Genomic DNA, 15,180 nt, shown 5'->3' on the forward strand with positions numbered 1-15,180 from the left:
TAATATGTTTTTGTAAGTGTGCACAAACGGGCCAGAGCCAATAGTTGCAAAAATCCACCTTATGGGTCCCACCGAGACTTGAACTCGGATTACTGGATTCAGAGTCCAGAGTGCTAACCATTACACCATGGAACCCTCTCGCGGAGTAAAGGAGTATACTACGTTTTTGTAGGTGTGCGCCAACGGGCCTGAAAAAATTGTTGAGTAATAAGACTGCAGAGGTCCCACCGAGACTTGAACTCGGATCACTGGATTCAAAGTCCAGAGTGCTAACCGTTACACCATGGAACCCTCACATGAAGTCTAGGAGGGTTATACATTTTTGTAAGCCTGCACAAACGGGCCAGAACCAATAGTTGCGAAAAACTGGTTTACAGGTCCCACCGAGACTTGAACTCGTATCACTGGATTCAAAGTGCAGAGTGCTCACCATTACACCATGGAACCATAACACATAAAATGGGAAGGTAATACGTTTTTGTAGTGCTACACAAAGAGGCCTGAACAAATTGTTGAGAAATAAAAACTATTAGGTGCCACCGAGACTTGAACTCAGATTACTGGATTCAGAGACCAGAGTGATAACCGTTACACCATGGAACCCACACATACTCTGTCGAAGTGTAATACGTTTTTGTAGGTGTGCACAAACGGGCCTGAACAAATTGTTGAGAAATAAAAACTATTAGGTCCCACCGAGACTTGAACTCGGATTACTGGATTCAGAGTCCAGAGTGCTAACCATTACACCATGGAACCGCCACACGCACGGTGGGAGGGTAATACGTTTTTGTAGTGCTACACAAAGAGGCCTGAACAAATTGTTGAGAAATAAAAACTATTAGGTGCCACCGAGACTTGAACTCAGATTACTGGATTCAGAGACCAGAGTGATAACCGTTACACCATGGAACCCACACATTCTCTGTCGAAGTGTAATACGTTATTGTAGGTGTGCACAAACGGGCCTGAACAAATTGTTGAGAAATAAAAACTATTAGGTCCCACCGAGACTTGAACTCGGATCACTGGATTCAGAGACCAGAGTGCTCACCATTACACCCGCACATGTAGACTAGGAGGGTAATATGTTTTTGTAAGTGTGCACAAACGGGCCAGAGCCAATAGTTGCAAAAATCCACCTTATGGGTCCCACCGAGACTTGAACTCGGATTACTGGATTCAGAGTCCAGAGTGCTAACCATTACACCATGGAACCCTCTCGCGGAGTAAAGGAGTATACTACGTTTTTGTAGGTGTGCGCCAACGGGCCTGAAAAAATTGTTGAGTAATAAGACTGCAGAGGTCCCACCGAGACTTGAACTCGGATCACTGGATTCAGAGTCCAGAGTGCTAACCATTACACCATGAAACCCACACATGCTCTATCGAAGTGTAATACGTTTTTGTAGGTGTGCACAAACGGGCCTGAACAAATTGTTGAGAAATAAAAACTATTAGGTCCCACCGAGACTTGAACTCAGATTACTGGATTCAGAGTCCAGAGTGCTAACCATTACACCATGGAACCCTCACATGCTCTGTCGAAGTGTAATACGTTTTTGTAGGTGTGCACAAACGGGCCTGAACAAATTGTTGAGAAATAAAAACTATTAGGTCCCACCGAGACTTGAACTCGGATTACTGGATTCAGAGTCCAGAGTGCGAACCATTACACCATGGAACCGCCACACGCACAGTGGGAGGGTAATACGTTTTTGTAGTGCTACACAAAGAGGCCTGAACAAATTGTTGAGAAATAAAAACTATTAGGTGCCACCGAGACTTGAACTCAGATTACTGGATTCAGAGACCAGAGTGATAACCGTTACACCATGGAACCCACACATGCTCTGTCGAAGTGTAATACGTTTTTGTAGGTGTGCACAAACGGGCCTGAACAAATTGTTGAGAAATAAAAACTATTAGGTCCCACCGAGACTTGAACTCGGATCACTGGATTCAGAGACCAGAGTGCTCACCATTACACCCGCACATGTAGACTAGGAGGGTAATATGTTTTTGTAAGTGTGCACAAACGGGCCAGAGCCAATAGTTGCAAAAATCCACCTTATGGGTCCCACCGAGACTTGAACTCGGATTACTGGATTCAGAGTCCAGAGTGCTAACCATTACACCATGGAACCCTCTCGCGGAGTAAAGGAGTATACTACGTTTTTGTAGGTGTGCGCCAACGGGCCTGAAAAAATTGTTGAGTAATAAGACTGCAGAGGTCCCACCGAGACTTGAACTCGGATCACTGGATTCAGAGTCCAGAGTGCTAACCATTACACCATGAAACCCACACATGCTCTATAGAAGTGTAATACGTTTTTGTAGGTGTGCACAAACGGGCCTGAACAAATTGTTGAGAAATAAAAACTATTAGGTCCCACCGAGTCTTGAACTCAGATTACTGGATTCAGAGTCCAGAGTGCTAACCATTACACCATGGAACCCACACATGCTCTGTCGAAGTGTAATACGTTTTTGTAGGTGTGCACAAACGGGCCTGAACAAATTGTTGAGAAATAAAAACTATTAGGTCCCACCGAGACTTGAACTCAGATTACTGGATTCAGAGTCCAGAGTGCTAACCATTACACCATGGAACCCTCACATTGAGTGAAGGAGGGTAATACGTTTTTGTAGGTTTGCACAAACGGGCCTGAACCAATAGTTGGGGGGGGGGGGGGGGGGGGGGCGGAGGGATGACACTGGAGGTCCCACCAAGACTTTAACTCAGATCACAGGATTAAAGTCCAGAGTGCTCACCATAACAGCACAGAACCTTGACATGCTGTCTAGGAGGGAAGCACGATTTTGTAGATGGAAGCACGGGCCTAAATCAAATGTCGAGAGACTTTAGAGGTCCCACCGAGACTTGAACTCGGATCACTGGATTCAGAGTCCAGAGTGCTAACCATTACACCATGAAACCCACACATGCTCTATCGAAGTGTAATACGTTTTTGTAGGTGTGCACAAACGGGCCTGAACAAATTGTTGAGAAATAAAAACTATTAGGTCCCACCGAGACTTGAACTCAGATTACTGGATTCAGAGTCCAGAGTGCTAACCATTACACCATGGAACCGCCACACGCACGGTGGGAGGGTAATACGTTTTTGTAGGGCTACACAAACAGGCCTGAACAAATTGTTGAGAAATAAAAACTATTAGGTCCCACCGAGACTTGAACTCGGATCACTGGATTCAGAGACCAGAGTGCTCACCATTACACCCGCACATGTAGACTAGGAGGGTAATATGTTTTTGTAAGTGTGCACAAACGGGCCAGAGCCAATAGTTGCAAAAATCGACCTTATGGGTCCCACCGAGACTTGAACTCGGATTACTGGATTCAGAGTCCAGAGTGCTAACCATTACACCATGGAACCCTCTCGCGGAGTAAAGGAGTATACTACGTTTTTGTAGGTGTGCGCCAACGGGCCTGAAAAAATTGTTGAGTAATAAGACTGCAGAGGTCCCACCGAGACTTGAACTCGGATCACTGGATTCAAAGTCCAGAGTGCTAACCGTTACACCATGGAACCCTCACATGAAGTCTAGGAGGGTTATACATTTTTGTAAGCCTGCACAAACGGGCCAGAACCAATAGTTGCGAAAAAGTGGTTTACAGGTCCCACCGAGACTTGAACTCGTATCACTGGATTCAAAGTGCAGAGTGCTCACCATTACACCATGGAACCATAACACATAAAATGGGAAGGTAATACGTTTTTGTAGTGCTACACAAAGAGGCCTGAACAAATTGTTGAGAAATAAAAACTATTAGGTGCCACCGAGACTTGAACTCAGATTACTGGATTCAGAGACCAGAGTGATAACCGTTACACCATGGAACCCACACATGCTCTGTCGAAGTGTAATACGTTTTTGTAGGTGTGCACAAACGGGCCTGAACAAATTGTTGAGAAATAAAAACTATTAGGTCCCACCGAGACTTGAACTCGGATTACTGGATTCAGAGTCCAGAGTGCTAACCATTACACCATGGAACCGCCACACGCACGGTGGGAGGGTAATACGTTTTTGTAGTGCTACACAAAGAGGCCTGAACAAATTGTTGAGAAATAAAAACTATTAGGTGCCACCGAGACTTGAACTCAGATTACTGGATTCAGAGACCAGAGTGATAACCGTTACACCATGGAACCCACACATGCTCTGTCGAAGTGTAATACGTTTTTGTAGGTGTGCACAAACGGGCCTGAACAAATTGTTGAGAAATAAAAACTATTAGGGCCCACCGAGAATTGAACTCGGATCACTGGATTCAGAGACCAGAGTGCTCACCATTACACCATGGAACCCGCACATGTAGACTAGGAGGGTAATGTGTTTTTGTAAGTGTGCACAAACGGCCCAGAGCCAATAGTTGCAAAAATCGACCTTATGGGTCCCACCGAGACTTGAACTCGGATTACTGGATTCAGAGTCCAGAGTGCTAACCATTACACCATGGAACCCTCTCGCGGAGTAAAGGAGTATACTACGTTTTTGTAGGTGTGCGCCAACGGGCCTGAAAAAATTGTTGAGTAATAAGACTGCAGAGGTCCCACCGAGACTTGAACTCGGATCACTGGATTCAAAGTCGAGAGTGCTAACCGTTACACCATGGAACCCTCACATGAAGTCTAGGAGGGTTATACATTTTTGTAATACTGCACAAACGGGCCAGAACCAATAGTTGCGAAAAACTGCCTTACAGGTCCCACCGAGACTTGAATTCGTATCACTGGATTCAAAGTGCAGAGTGCTCACCATTACACCATGGAACCATAACACATAAAATGGGAAGGCAATACGTTTTTGTAGTGCTACACAAAGAGGCCTGAACAAATTGTTGAGAAATAAAAACTATTAGGTGCCACCGAGACTTGAACTCAGATTACTGGATTCAGAGACCAGAGTGATAACCATTACACCATGGAACCCGCACATGCTCTGTCGAAGTGTAATACGTTTTTGTAGGTGTGCACAAACGGGCCTGAAAAAATTGTGGTGAAAAAAAACGATTCAGCCCACTGAGATTTGAAATCGGATTACTGGCTTCCGAGTCCAGAGTGCTTACCATGACACGATGGAACCCTCACATAGAGTGAAGGAGGGTAATACGTTTTTGTAGGTTTGCACAAACGGGCCTGAACCAATAGTTGGGGAAAAAGACACTGGAGGTCGCTCCGAGACTTTAAATCAGATCACTGGATTAAAGTCCAGAGTGCTCACCATAACACCACAGAATCTTCACATGCTGTCTAGGAGAGTAGCACGATTTTGAAGGTGGAAGCACGGGCCTAAATCAAATGTTGAGAGATAAGACTTTAGAGGTCCCACTGAGATTTGAACTCAGATCACTGGATTCAGAGTGCTCACCATTACACCATGTAACCATCACATTGAGTGGAGGAGGGAAATAGAATTTTGTAGGAGTGCACAAACGGGCCTGAACCAATGGTTGAGTAATAAGACTTAAGAGGTCCCACCGAGACTTGAACTCGGATCACTGGATTCAGAGCCCAGAGTGCTCACCATTACACCATGGAACCCGCCCATTGAGTGAAGGAGGGTAATACGAGTTTGTAGATGTGCACAAATGGGCCTGAACCAATTATTGAGTAATAAGACTTTAGAGGTCCCACCAATGTTCATGCCCCTTTAAGACGGCTACAGTGCGTCTAGTCACGTGACTCCACCCATCTGAACAAGAACGAAAGCAGACGACGCGGTCGTAGCTGGCGATTCGAATCAAGAAGCGGCTGACATGGCTGAAGACAAAGTAACGTTAGTTGAAGTTGTTCCTGTTGCGCTAGTCATGTCATTATCCACACCGCTTATCTTATACAGGGTCGCGGAAGGGTGCTGGAGCCTATCCCAGCTGACTACGGGCGAAAGGCGCACTACACCCTGAATTGGTTGCCAGTCAGTCACAGGGCAGGCATAGACACCGTCACTGAGTGGGAACTGAACCCACTCTGTCCGCACACAACTCAGGCGAGTGCAACACTACACCGTCAGTGACTGTTGCGCTAGTCCCAAAGAGAAATTCGACATCAGTTGATTGGAAATGTTTTGGGTTCCATAAAGACGATGTTTGAGCAAAAGAACACGAACTACAAAGTGCGCTGTGAGCACCAAAAACAGCGCGTTCAACCTTTTCTTTTTCACTACCCACAACACAACCACGCCATGCTGAAAGTTCAAAGTGAGAAGTAAGGTTCGACAAGTGACATGCCACACGAGAGAGCGTCTCAGAGGTGGATGTGATAGCTTAGCACATAGCTAAAGATATAGCTCCTCTGGCTACAGTGGAGCACACGGGATTTAAACACCTCTTGAAAGTAGCCGACAAGAGGTACGAAAATATTTGTCGCAAACCATACTTCCCGATATGGACAACATCGGGACGGGAGCTTAGACATGTCAAGCATTTTGCATCCACATCCGACTTGTGGCTGAGTCGCAACATGGATCCCTGATTGAGCCTGACTGTGCATTACATAGACGACAAGTGGCGACTGCGCACCAGAGTACTCAAGACGGCACCTTTTCCCGATGATGCACACTTGTTTATTTGGCTTCCATTGACATTTTGTTTTCATTTTATTTAGCATTTTTTTTATTTGGCATGATTTATATTGTTTACAAGAGACCTTTACACAAATCGAGGTCTTTGCACACGGCATGCTTGCATCTTGGCGCAATCTATTTGGAGAAAAGGATTTTGCAAGAGGTACCCTTTTTCTCCTGTTCTTTGTGACATTGTTCAAGTCATGCAAAGCAAGCTATTTGAAATGTTTATACAAATGATTGTTGTACTTTTATTTTTCATTGAAAGTAATCCAGTTGGTCAATAAAAAAAACAGTTAATATGCATTTCCAGCATTTATTTTGATTTTGGCCCATGGGGGGAATTTATCGTGCATTTATCATTATCGGGGTGAAATTGCTCAATTTATCGCGATATTGATTTGAGGTCATATCGCCCAGCCCTACGTGGTGTAAAGGTGAGTGCGCTGGACTCTGAATCCTGCGACCCGCGTTCAAGTCTCAGTGAAGCCTGTGGTTTGTTACTGTGTGATGTTGTTGTGCTTAAAATTACGCCATTAAACCCTGATAACCCCTACACGAGAGTATATAGGTTCCCAGTAAATGACAAAAGTATTTAAGAATTTCGCTTCACAGAGACAGCATCCACAACATTACACCATGGAATCTGTGTTAGTGGTGTGGGTGGCGTACCCAGAAAGCCAACAGAGATCAAGCAATATGAACCGAGCGAAGCAGACGTCAACCACTTCTGGTAACTCCCTATGCTAAAAAGTTGTTGAGAAATCTGAATCACCAATTTCATTATGTTCGACCTTGTACTGTATATGAATTGGGGAAAAAAAATATCAGACACTTATTGAGTCTTCTTCCCACAGTGGGGGTGTTCCCTCTTTCTTTTCATTTAAAGTCTTCTCCCACAGGAAGATCCCACAATGTTCATTATTGCTGAAACAAGATGAGAAAAGATGTGATTTCTATCATTCCATTCATCAGGAGGAAGTTTTGTTGCGGAAGGATGATGGTGATTGCATGGCATGCGATTGCAAAGGGACAACAAGAAAAAAAAAATAATAGGGAGGGTTGCGGTAATATGAAGCCATCCTTGAGGGACTTCTAGCGACATAAAGGGAAGTGCAGCGAGAGAGTGGGCTGTTTATTTACTGCACACAAGCTGCCTCCCTCCAGGGCTTTTTGAGTCGAGCTTGTCCCCATCGCTACCTCGGCTCCCAGCCTCCAGATAAAACGCCCCACGCTTTTAGGCTCCGCCCATCCATAGGAGGAACACTGCAGATGGGAAGAGAGAGTGTGAAAAGTCCCTTTTCCTCATCTGGAGCAAAAAAACAAGCGCCTCATAAGTCCCAGTCCAAATTGTTAGTTTTTTCTCCTCGCTTCCCTCTTGCTCATTGAGGCAGTACAGCTACAAATATGCAGATGTGACACTTGAATAGGGCTACTCCAGGGCATCTGCGAGTAGTAAGGCAAAAGAAAATGAAACAAATGAAGGAAAAAAGGGGTGCTTAAAAGGCAAAACTGGAGGAAGCCTGAGGGATGGAAATATTTGAAATAGTGAAGAGATTGTTCGTGCGAGTCGGTGCAATGTGGGGGCGCCACTTGTCAGTGTGGCCCCGGTCCCAGGTGCCCTCCTGTTTCATGGCTCTCGCAGCCTGTCAGGGAAAACAGCCGAGCCGTGCAGACAACTGTGCTCGGGGAGGCTGCGGGGGCGACGGCAGAGGAAGAGGAAGAGCGACTTTTTGTTTTCCATTTGCCGCTTCGTCTCCATCAGTGTCCCCGTTTATACCTTCATTTCATTCCCGGGGTCTTTCAGGGGCCACGCGAGAGAAAAAAAGAGTGCAGTGGTGCCTTGAAAAAATAATGACTTCTATTCCTTATGAGACCATCCGTCTTATGGTCGTTAAAATACGGTAATCCGTTCTTGGCCTCCCTAAAAATATATATATTTTTTGTTATTTGCATTTAATAAGAAAAAATATATACTATTTTTTGCTCTTTTTAAATTCGTATTAAATAATATTGTAATGTATAGAAACACAGTAATGACTGGGACAGCGCTACAGGATGGCCACCCCCATGATTTTTTCCCCCCATTTTTTTCTCATATTATCTGCATATTTAAAGAGTAAATGTACAATTGATCAGAATGCAAACTCTAAAACAATCTATATTCAATTCTTACAATCATTGCTTACACACCAACGGTTGGCGGTAAAAAAAAAAAAAGGAAAAAAAAAGGAAAAGCCCAGTTGAGAAGAAACTACGAAAGTGAGATGATTTGAGTGGCGCTCTGCAATAATGCGCAGCGTACCCTTTCGACATTTTCAGGGGAATTAGCCTAGTTTGTGAAATGTCATGGCCATCGCTCACCTTATTCTCCCCTGTTAGCATGTGACCTTATTTCTCTTATCTGTGGCGGCCATGCAGGACCTCTGCTCATCTGCGTGTGTGTGCGCGTGTCACTCGCTCGTATTATCGTTTTCTTTCTCACAATGTGGATATTTTCATATTTTCCATGCCGGGTTTCTTTCGTTGGTTGATCTTGCGAAGAGCTCCATGTGAATTTGACGTTAATATAAAAAGTCAGGAAAGCTTTTCATCCCGTCCGAGCATGCATTGATTTCAAGGTGCAATTTTATCGACAAGAACGCCACCCCCCCCACCCCTTGTTCCCTTGAGTTCATACCCATGGATGCTGCGTCTGTGAATTCAACATTCGAATCACAATGCAGATTTTTTTTTTTTTTTAAAGCAATTTAAATTCCAAAGAGGTTTTAACTGTCTCACTTGAATTATTTACCTACGGATTTGATGGAGAGGAGGGAGCAACTATTGATTTGAGAGATTTAGGGCCTGTTGGCTGAGCTAAATGAAGGAGCGTGCTGGTTACTGGAAGTTCTCATACGGCTGCCGCACAACACTCTTGCAGTGTGCGGGGTTCTGTCGCAACATTTCACAAGGGGCCGAGTCTCGCCCCTTGGTATTGTGGATATTGAAATTTTGAATCGCAGTTGCACATGTGGCAAATACAAAATTCCGGGAGGCTTTCACATTGGCAAAAAATCAATTTCTGTGATATAAGCCCGTGAGACACAGCCGCCCACCATATGCCGCAAGCAATATTAGCACAATATGTATAGTACAGTCCACATATGTATTTTGTAATTTTTGGTATAATTTTTTATGGCGCTGTGGATGAATTAGTGAAGCTTACCGCGCCACTTACATTCAAATTATTATCATTTATATTTTTTTATTATTTATTTTTGTGTGGGGTCACAAAAAGGCATAGGGAAGTATGCTGGCTCTCAGTTGTCTCCCTCTGTCCTTCCTCTCCCTGTAACTGTTCACCCCTCCGCTATCTGCACAGCCGAGAAGGAGAAAAAAAAGTGTCTCGCTCCTCGAAATTATTTCAGAGGCGAGCAGCCTTTCATTTTGCAGCTGCTAGCAAGTAATCCAAAAAACAAATCAAAAGAGCAACTAATTAACGGTGACAGACAGTTTTAGTTGCAATTGAAGCTTTGACTTTTTAAAACCAAGGTAAACCATCAAACCAGTTATGTGCCCATGCCCATTGTCAGAGATACTATTTTCCAGAATGTCTCACTTTAGCTGAATAGTAGCATTTTATACATTTCTGTTTGCTTTGTTTTGCCATGTTGTGTATATTTTTGTATTTTTCTTCATCAGTACTATGAGGGAATCATTTTTATCTTCATATTTGTATTTTCTTTATGCTATGAGGACTAGTTGTAGTAGAACTAATAATTATGGAGATTAATATCGTACCACACAGTCTTTAAATGTTTGTTGCATATCGTCAAAAAATGTACAGGTTCCATTTCTAATTCCATTCAATATTATTTTTCAATTTCTGTCAACGTGGCAGAATATTCAATGTCACAAAATACACGTATATAATTAGAAAGACGCCAAATATCAAAATTGACGAAAGTGATGGTTGTTGTTCACCCTTTGTGGGGCTCTGCACTCTACTGTTTATTTTGTTTTTCCAAGTCAAGATGCACCCAAGTGTGTGTAGAGGATGTTTGGTAGCAGGTGTGACAAAGGGTCACCCACAAGCGGCCTCGGGCCAACAACCTTAATACTGGCTCAGACTGCTACATGTCTGCCGTGATGATGATGATGATGATCCAAGGAATGGTGCGCGAAGGGTCAATGAGGGTGGTGGTATATGGCGTATGTTGCAGGCGGGGTTGGGAGGGATCAATACATAATATCTTACAAATTGAATTCGACCTGGATCAACCCGGAGGGCGTGTGTGACCGGCTGAGAAGTGCGGACGAGAGCACAGTAAATCCAACTGATCATCGCCGAGGTGGGAGGTGGGGGCTGAGGGCCTAATGGGAGGGGTTTTGGAGGGAGGGCGCATTAGGGAGAAGGTGCAAAGAGCTGCCTTTAGACAGGAGGCGGTGGAGCGGATGGGGGGAAGACGGAAGAAATACAGGTTTATCACCCCCAGTCAGCCCCTGGGGGCAAGCAGGTTACTGATTGTGAAGAGAGGAGTGGGGGGCTCTTTGTGCTGTTATCTTCAAGAGGCTTTACCTCAGCCTTGTCCCTTGTATGGTCATTTTTATCATCTTATCTCCTAATGTCTATTTATGTCCATGCATGAGTGCTCAGACAGAGTGGAGCATTGTAAAGAGTATTAAAGGGTGTGATGGTTTGCTCTGTCAGCGGCAGTAATTAGCTTCACTGAACTGTGGTCAAATCCGGAACGAAGACCTCTACCAAGGTGAACAAAAGTGTGAAAAGAAGTTGTTTTTGTGTTGGTTTGTACAACCACATTGAGGCAAGCTGCGTTTTCTGCAATCAGAAACGTGCGCTATGCAAAGAATGAGCCAGGAGATGAATATACTGGCACATTTAATTTGGAAAATGGGCAGGTTTTGTTCAAATGTTTATGTAAAATATGGAAACAATCATGTTTTAAATTTAATATTTAGAATAAATTTTATTATAATTTGCAAATATTTTATAAAATACACAAAAATAATTTAGTCTAGGCAAAAAAGTGTTTTCATATAATAATATAAATAGGTGAACTATTTATGGAGGTAAATTAATAAGAAAATTAGTCAATGAATGTACCATTTTTTAGAGGTAAAAACTGCTTTTTTTAGTCAACAAATATTACAAAGCCTTATTTATATGAATGCTCAGTCAATTCAAGCCAGCCAACCGTATGTTGCCCACAACAGAAGCAGCTGGCCAGTAGGGGGGCCCACAACTCGCTTTGGTCGTCACATTCATTTACTTGAAGACTATTTAAATATTGTCAAACAAAATTTTGTATAAATAATATTTAGAGAATGATTATTTGTAAATCATGACACATTTCGGGTCTGGGGTGTAGATATGTATCGTTACCTACTGACTCATACTTTGATATGTCCAGTAGCTCCTCTTCAATAGATAGGGCCAACGTGGGGCGCTCCACGCCACCACTCCAAAGCGAACAATTTGACTTCCTGCCTGCTTTGTTCTTCATATACACCGCTATTTGTCGTTACCGCGTTCGCTGTGCGGCGACGTCTCAACATCTGCAACTGGCAGTTGAGTATGTTGCTCAAGGACACCTCGACATGGTCACAATGGCCGGGGATCAAACCCACAAACTCTGGTTTGGGAGACGACCACTCTTCTACTAAGCCATGACACACAATGTAAGCATAACAAAATCTCTTGAACGTTCTCTAAAAGTTTCAGAGATTTATTTATTTTTTGTTGCGGAGCAAAAAGGAGTCAAAGTATCCATAACCTCAGACATTCATTGAATATTCACGACGAAAAATGTGCTTGGTGGTGGCGATGGTGTCTGTGGTCACATATTGTCTGGCTGCTGGGGGGGGGGGGGCAAAGGTCATGGTCAATGTGAAAGCCAATCTGCGTAGCGGAAAAGCCGCCGCTCAGTTCAACGGCCCTCCACTATCGCCCCGGCTTGAGTGACACGGGGGCCAGCGAGCGGGTGTCGCTTACACGGGAGGCTTGGTGTACCGCCAGCCGGCCAGGGTGGGGGCCACATTTATTTGAGGGCATCTAATTGACACGTCGGGATCGATGGCGCAAAGGAAAGCCTTTCTACGATACCCCCCCAACCCACCTCGACCTCCTCATGCTGGGGGGGCTCGTCACAACCGTGCCAGTGAGCTAAAAAACACTTGGCCCCCCCACCCCTCTCGTTAAATCCCCCTCACATCCCTTACACAGACACACACAGATGGAGACAGACACACACACATTCTGGGAAACAGACACCAGAACGACCTCCACAGCGGCAGGCGATCGAACGCGCAAAATTCCTTATTGATCATCACCCCCTCACTGTTTAGTGGGGAGGGGGGCAAGGCAGGGCCGCATAGCAGGAACCCGACTCTATCGATATTATACTACGGCCATGTTGTTCAGCAAAAACTCATCATATTTTGGTGTGAATTTGCACAATGCCTCAAAAATTAGTTCTGTCGTGCTTGAAAAGTAGTTCAGATGTCATGCATTAAACGGCTCTAATTTATAACATGGCAGATGGATCATTTGCCTGATCGTGGTCATGGTCGGAATATGGCGGCCAAGAAGCTAGCGTAGCTCGTTAGAAAACTTCAAAGACAGTTAAAAAATAAATATATATATTTTTTAAATAATATATATATATATATATATAAATATAAATATATTTTTTTGTACAAGTGAGAATTATACAATAATTGCAGGCATAAAACCTACAAATGCTCATAATATATACAGATATGTGCATTGTACTTTTTTTTTTTTTCCCATCTATTAAGTAAGGCCTTTGGAGGGCTTATTAAGACGCTACTTAGCCAGGAGGCAGTGGCACCTGTCCCTTTGCTGTCGGGATCACAAAGTAACTGGGGGATGATGACGGGGAGGCAAATAGGTCCAACATGATTACAGGGCTGAAACCACCCGCATGAGGGCATGTGTTTGTCTTTGGGTGGACCGCCAGCATGACATAGATTAGCATAGATTTGCATACAAGCACACGCCTGCCGGAACATCCCTCCCTCTTGCACGTGCCTTATATACAATAATCCCCCCGCATACACACTTGACACACACTGGGGTCACCCTACCCCTTACTCCCAATGTAAATAGGATTGTCGTCTACCGGTTTAGCCTTGACACAAACCTTCTTCCGTCAGTTTTATGTAAAGCAGAGCGGGGCAACCTTTTTTTCCTTCGGCATGTTCAATAAAAATGTGATATGTGATGGGACAAACGTTAATGTCGACTAGGATGTAAAATTACATTTTAGCCACGCACCTATTTTCTGGAGTGCGTGTCCTTATAATGGTTGTACTTTGGGTCAAACATCAATGAACCTAACTCATGTTTTTGGAATGTGGGGAGAACCAAGATTCAAACCCTGAGCTTCAGAATAGTGAGGCATACATTAACCACTGTGTCACAGTTTGTAGCGCTAAAGAACATATTTGCCCAATTCTAACACTCTCTAATTACAAAACTCAAATCGCCTTGACATGCGTTTTTAATGAGACAGAGTGATGAGCCAAATCTTGAGGGACTCCTCCTCTTGGACACGTTTTACTCTTTTTTGACAGGTGCTGATAATTGGCGTCAAAGAAAAAAAAAAAGGAAGAAAGGAAGCCACTCCAGTTGGCACAAAGTAGAAGCGTCATTGGTGGATGTAAATGGATCAGCTGCATCCAATTGCCGGCACTCGGTTGAGATAATTGCAAGGTCGCGTTTAAACGCTTCGGCCCCGCGGGCGTCTTGCATTTGAGCCATGACCTAAATATGTGACTGAGATATTTCTGTAAAGAGGTGACCCCCTTTGTCGCCCCCCCACCCGTCCTGTCCCCCCATCCCGGTGTGGACACCTCATCCGGATGGGGGTTCTAATTGGTTTGGGCCATACTATTGTCAAATGACTGTAATAATAACCACACAATGGAACCTTAGAAGGCAGCCACAATTTGTCACAGGCATTCCCTAGTTTGATTTCCCCATGGCAAACAATCGGGAAACATTTATTTAATGGACAGGGGAATGTGCTCATTTAAGAGAAAAATATTCATATATCTGTCCTGTGATGTTTATGCATGACTTATTTTCAAGGAAATATTACATAAATATTTTCTGTGTTGTGTATGTGACGGTGATCGCCTCCCCACACTGAGTTTCTTCATCCAAGACACAGTCATCTCGACTGGGCCAAGATCCAGAGACCCTTTCAAGCAATGGACCAGAATACACTGATAGTGTTAGCATCTAATAAGTGGAGCATGTCGAATTGTTTCCTACTTCATGACCCTTGATGATTTGCACTGCAGATTCTAAATCATTGTATATAGAAACAATACAACACGCATGCACCTCTCGGTTGTATGAGATCCAGAAATGCTCCATATTGGTAATTTGGCATTAAAGCAATGAGCGTTTGCATATTCATCAGTCACACGTCTTACAAATACACTCTGATTTTCTTAATGCTGTCATTTGCGCTTTGTCCTCCTTAGTGCTTGCTGAACATATGGGGATTTTCCGCCACAATGATTTTGTTGAAAGGACAATGCAGGCACAATTTT

The 15,180-nt window shown here is 43.9% G+C and overlaps 20 non-coding genes across 20 annotated transcripts; all 20 read right to left on the reverse strand.

Moving 5' to 3' along the window:
* Nucleotides 1-63: 63 nt before the first annotated feature.
* On the reverse strand, nt 64-135 carry trnaq-cug (transfer RNA glutamine (anticodon CUG)). The gene has a single exon. It is a non-coding gene; the product is annotated as a tRNA-Gln (tRNA).
* Nucleotides 136-219: 84 nt separating this feature from the next.
* On the reverse strand, nt 220-291 carry trnaq-uug (transfer RNA glutamine (anticodon UUG)). Its single transcript has one exon. It is a non-coding gene; the product is annotated as a tRNA-Gln (tRNA).
* Nucleotides 292-687: 396 nt separating this feature from the next.
* Nucleotides 688-759, reverse strand: trnaq-cug (transfer RNA glutamine (anticodon CUG)). The gene has a single exon. It is a non-coding gene; the product is annotated as a tRNA-Gln (tRNA).
* Nucleotides 760-1,147: 388 nt separating this feature from the next.
* trnaq-cug (transfer RNA glutamine (anticodon CUG)) lies at nt 1,148-1,219 on the reverse strand. The gene has a single exon. It is a non-coding gene; the product is annotated as a tRNA-Gln (tRNA).
* An 84-nt stretch (nt 1,220-1,303) lies between these two features.
* trnaq-cug (transfer RNA glutamine (anticodon CUG)) lies at nt 1,304-1,375 on the reverse strand. Its single transcript has one exon. It is a non-coding gene; the product is annotated as a tRNA-Gln (tRNA).
* Nucleotides 1,376-1,459: 84 nt separating this feature from the next.
* Nucleotides 1,460-1,531, reverse strand: trnaq-cug (transfer RNA glutamine (anticodon CUG)). Its single transcript has one exon. It is a non-coding gene; the product is annotated as a tRNA-Gln (tRNA).
* An 84-nt stretch (nt 1,532-1,615) lies between these two features.
* Nucleotides 1,616-1,687, reverse strand: trnaq-cug (transfer RNA glutamine (anticodon CUG)). Its single transcript has one exon. It is a non-coding gene; the product is annotated as a tRNA-Gln (tRNA).
* A 388-nt stretch (nt 1,688-2,075) lies between these two features.
* On the reverse strand, nt 2,076-2,147 carry trnaq-cug (transfer RNA glutamine (anticodon CUG)). Its single transcript has one exon. It is a non-coding gene; the product is annotated as a tRNA-Gln (tRNA).
* Nucleotides 2,148-2,231: 84 nt separating this feature from the next.
* trnaq-cug (transfer RNA glutamine (anticodon CUG)) lies at nt 2,232-2,303 on the reverse strand. Its single transcript has one exon. It is a non-coding gene; the product is annotated as a tRNA-Gln (tRNA).
* Nucleotides 2,304-2,387: 84 nt separating this feature from the next.
* On the reverse strand, nt 2,388-2,459 carry trnaq-cug (transfer RNA glutamine (anticodon CUG)). Its single transcript has one exon. It is a non-coding gene; the product is annotated as a tRNA-Gln (tRNA).
* Nucleotides 2,460-2,543: 84 nt separating this feature from the next.
* On the reverse strand, nt 2,544-2,615 carry trnaq-cug (transfer RNA glutamine (anticodon CUG)). The gene has a single exon. It is a non-coding gene; the product is annotated as a tRNA-Gln (tRNA).
* Nucleotides 2,616-2,869: 254 nt separating this feature from the next.
* trnaq-cug (transfer RNA glutamine (anticodon CUG)) lies at nt 2,870-2,941 on the reverse strand. Its single transcript has one exon. It is a non-coding gene; the product is annotated as a tRNA-Gln (tRNA).
* Nucleotides 2,942-3,025: 84 nt separating this feature from the next.
* Nucleotides 3,026-3,097, reverse strand: trnaq-cug (transfer RNA glutamine (anticodon CUG)). The gene has a single exon. It is a non-coding gene; the product is annotated as a tRNA-Gln (tRNA).
* Nucleotides 3,098-3,329: 232 nt separating this feature from the next.
* On the reverse strand, nt 3,330-3,401 carry trnaq-cug (transfer RNA glutamine (anticodon CUG)). The gene has a single exon. It is a non-coding gene; the product is annotated as a tRNA-Gln (tRNA).
* An 84-nt stretch (nt 3,402-3,485) lies between these two features.
* On the reverse strand, nt 3,486-3,557 carry trnaq-uug (transfer RNA glutamine (anticodon UUG)). The gene has a single exon. It is a non-coding gene; the product is annotated as a tRNA-Gln (tRNA).
* A 396-nt stretch (nt 3,558-3,953) lies between these two features.
* trnaq-cug (transfer RNA glutamine (anticodon CUG)) lies at nt 3,954-4,025 on the reverse strand. Its single transcript has one exon. It is a non-coding gene; the product is annotated as a tRNA-Gln (tRNA).
* Nucleotides 4,026-4,265: 240 nt separating this feature from the next.
* Nucleotides 4,266-4,338, reverse strand: trnaq-cug (transfer RNA glutamine (anticodon CUG)). Its single transcript has one exon. It is a non-coding gene; the product is annotated as a tRNA-Gln (tRNA).
* Nucleotides 4,339-4,421: 83 nt separating this feature from the next.
* Nucleotides 4,422-4,493, reverse strand: trnaq-cug (transfer RNA glutamine (anticodon CUG)). The gene has a single exon. It is a non-coding gene; the product is annotated as a tRNA-Gln (tRNA).
* An 84-nt stretch (nt 4,494-4,577) lies between these two features.
* Nucleotides 4,578-4,649, reverse strand: trnaq-uug (transfer RNA glutamine (anticodon UUG)). Its single transcript has one exon. It is a non-coding gene; the product is annotated as a tRNA-Gln (tRNA).
* An 852-nt stretch (nt 4,650-5,501) lies between these two features.
* On the reverse strand, nt 5,502-5,573 carry trnaq-cug (transfer RNA glutamine (anticodon CUG)). Its single transcript has one exon. It is a non-coding gene; the product is annotated as a tRNA-Gln (tRNA).
* Nucleotides 5,574-15,180: the final 9,607 nt, after the last annotated feature.

The sequence above is a fragment of the Idiotropiscis lumnitzeri genome, chromosome 13 (assembly GCF_059441095.1).
Source record: "Idiotropiscis lumnitzeri isolate Australia: NSW breed Sydney's pygmy pipehorse chromosome 13, RoL_Ilum_1.0, whole genome shotgun sequence".
Lineage (NCBI taxonomy): Eukaryota > Metazoa > Chordata > Actinopteri > Syngnathiformes > Syngnathidae > Idiotropiscis > Idiotropiscis lumnitzeri.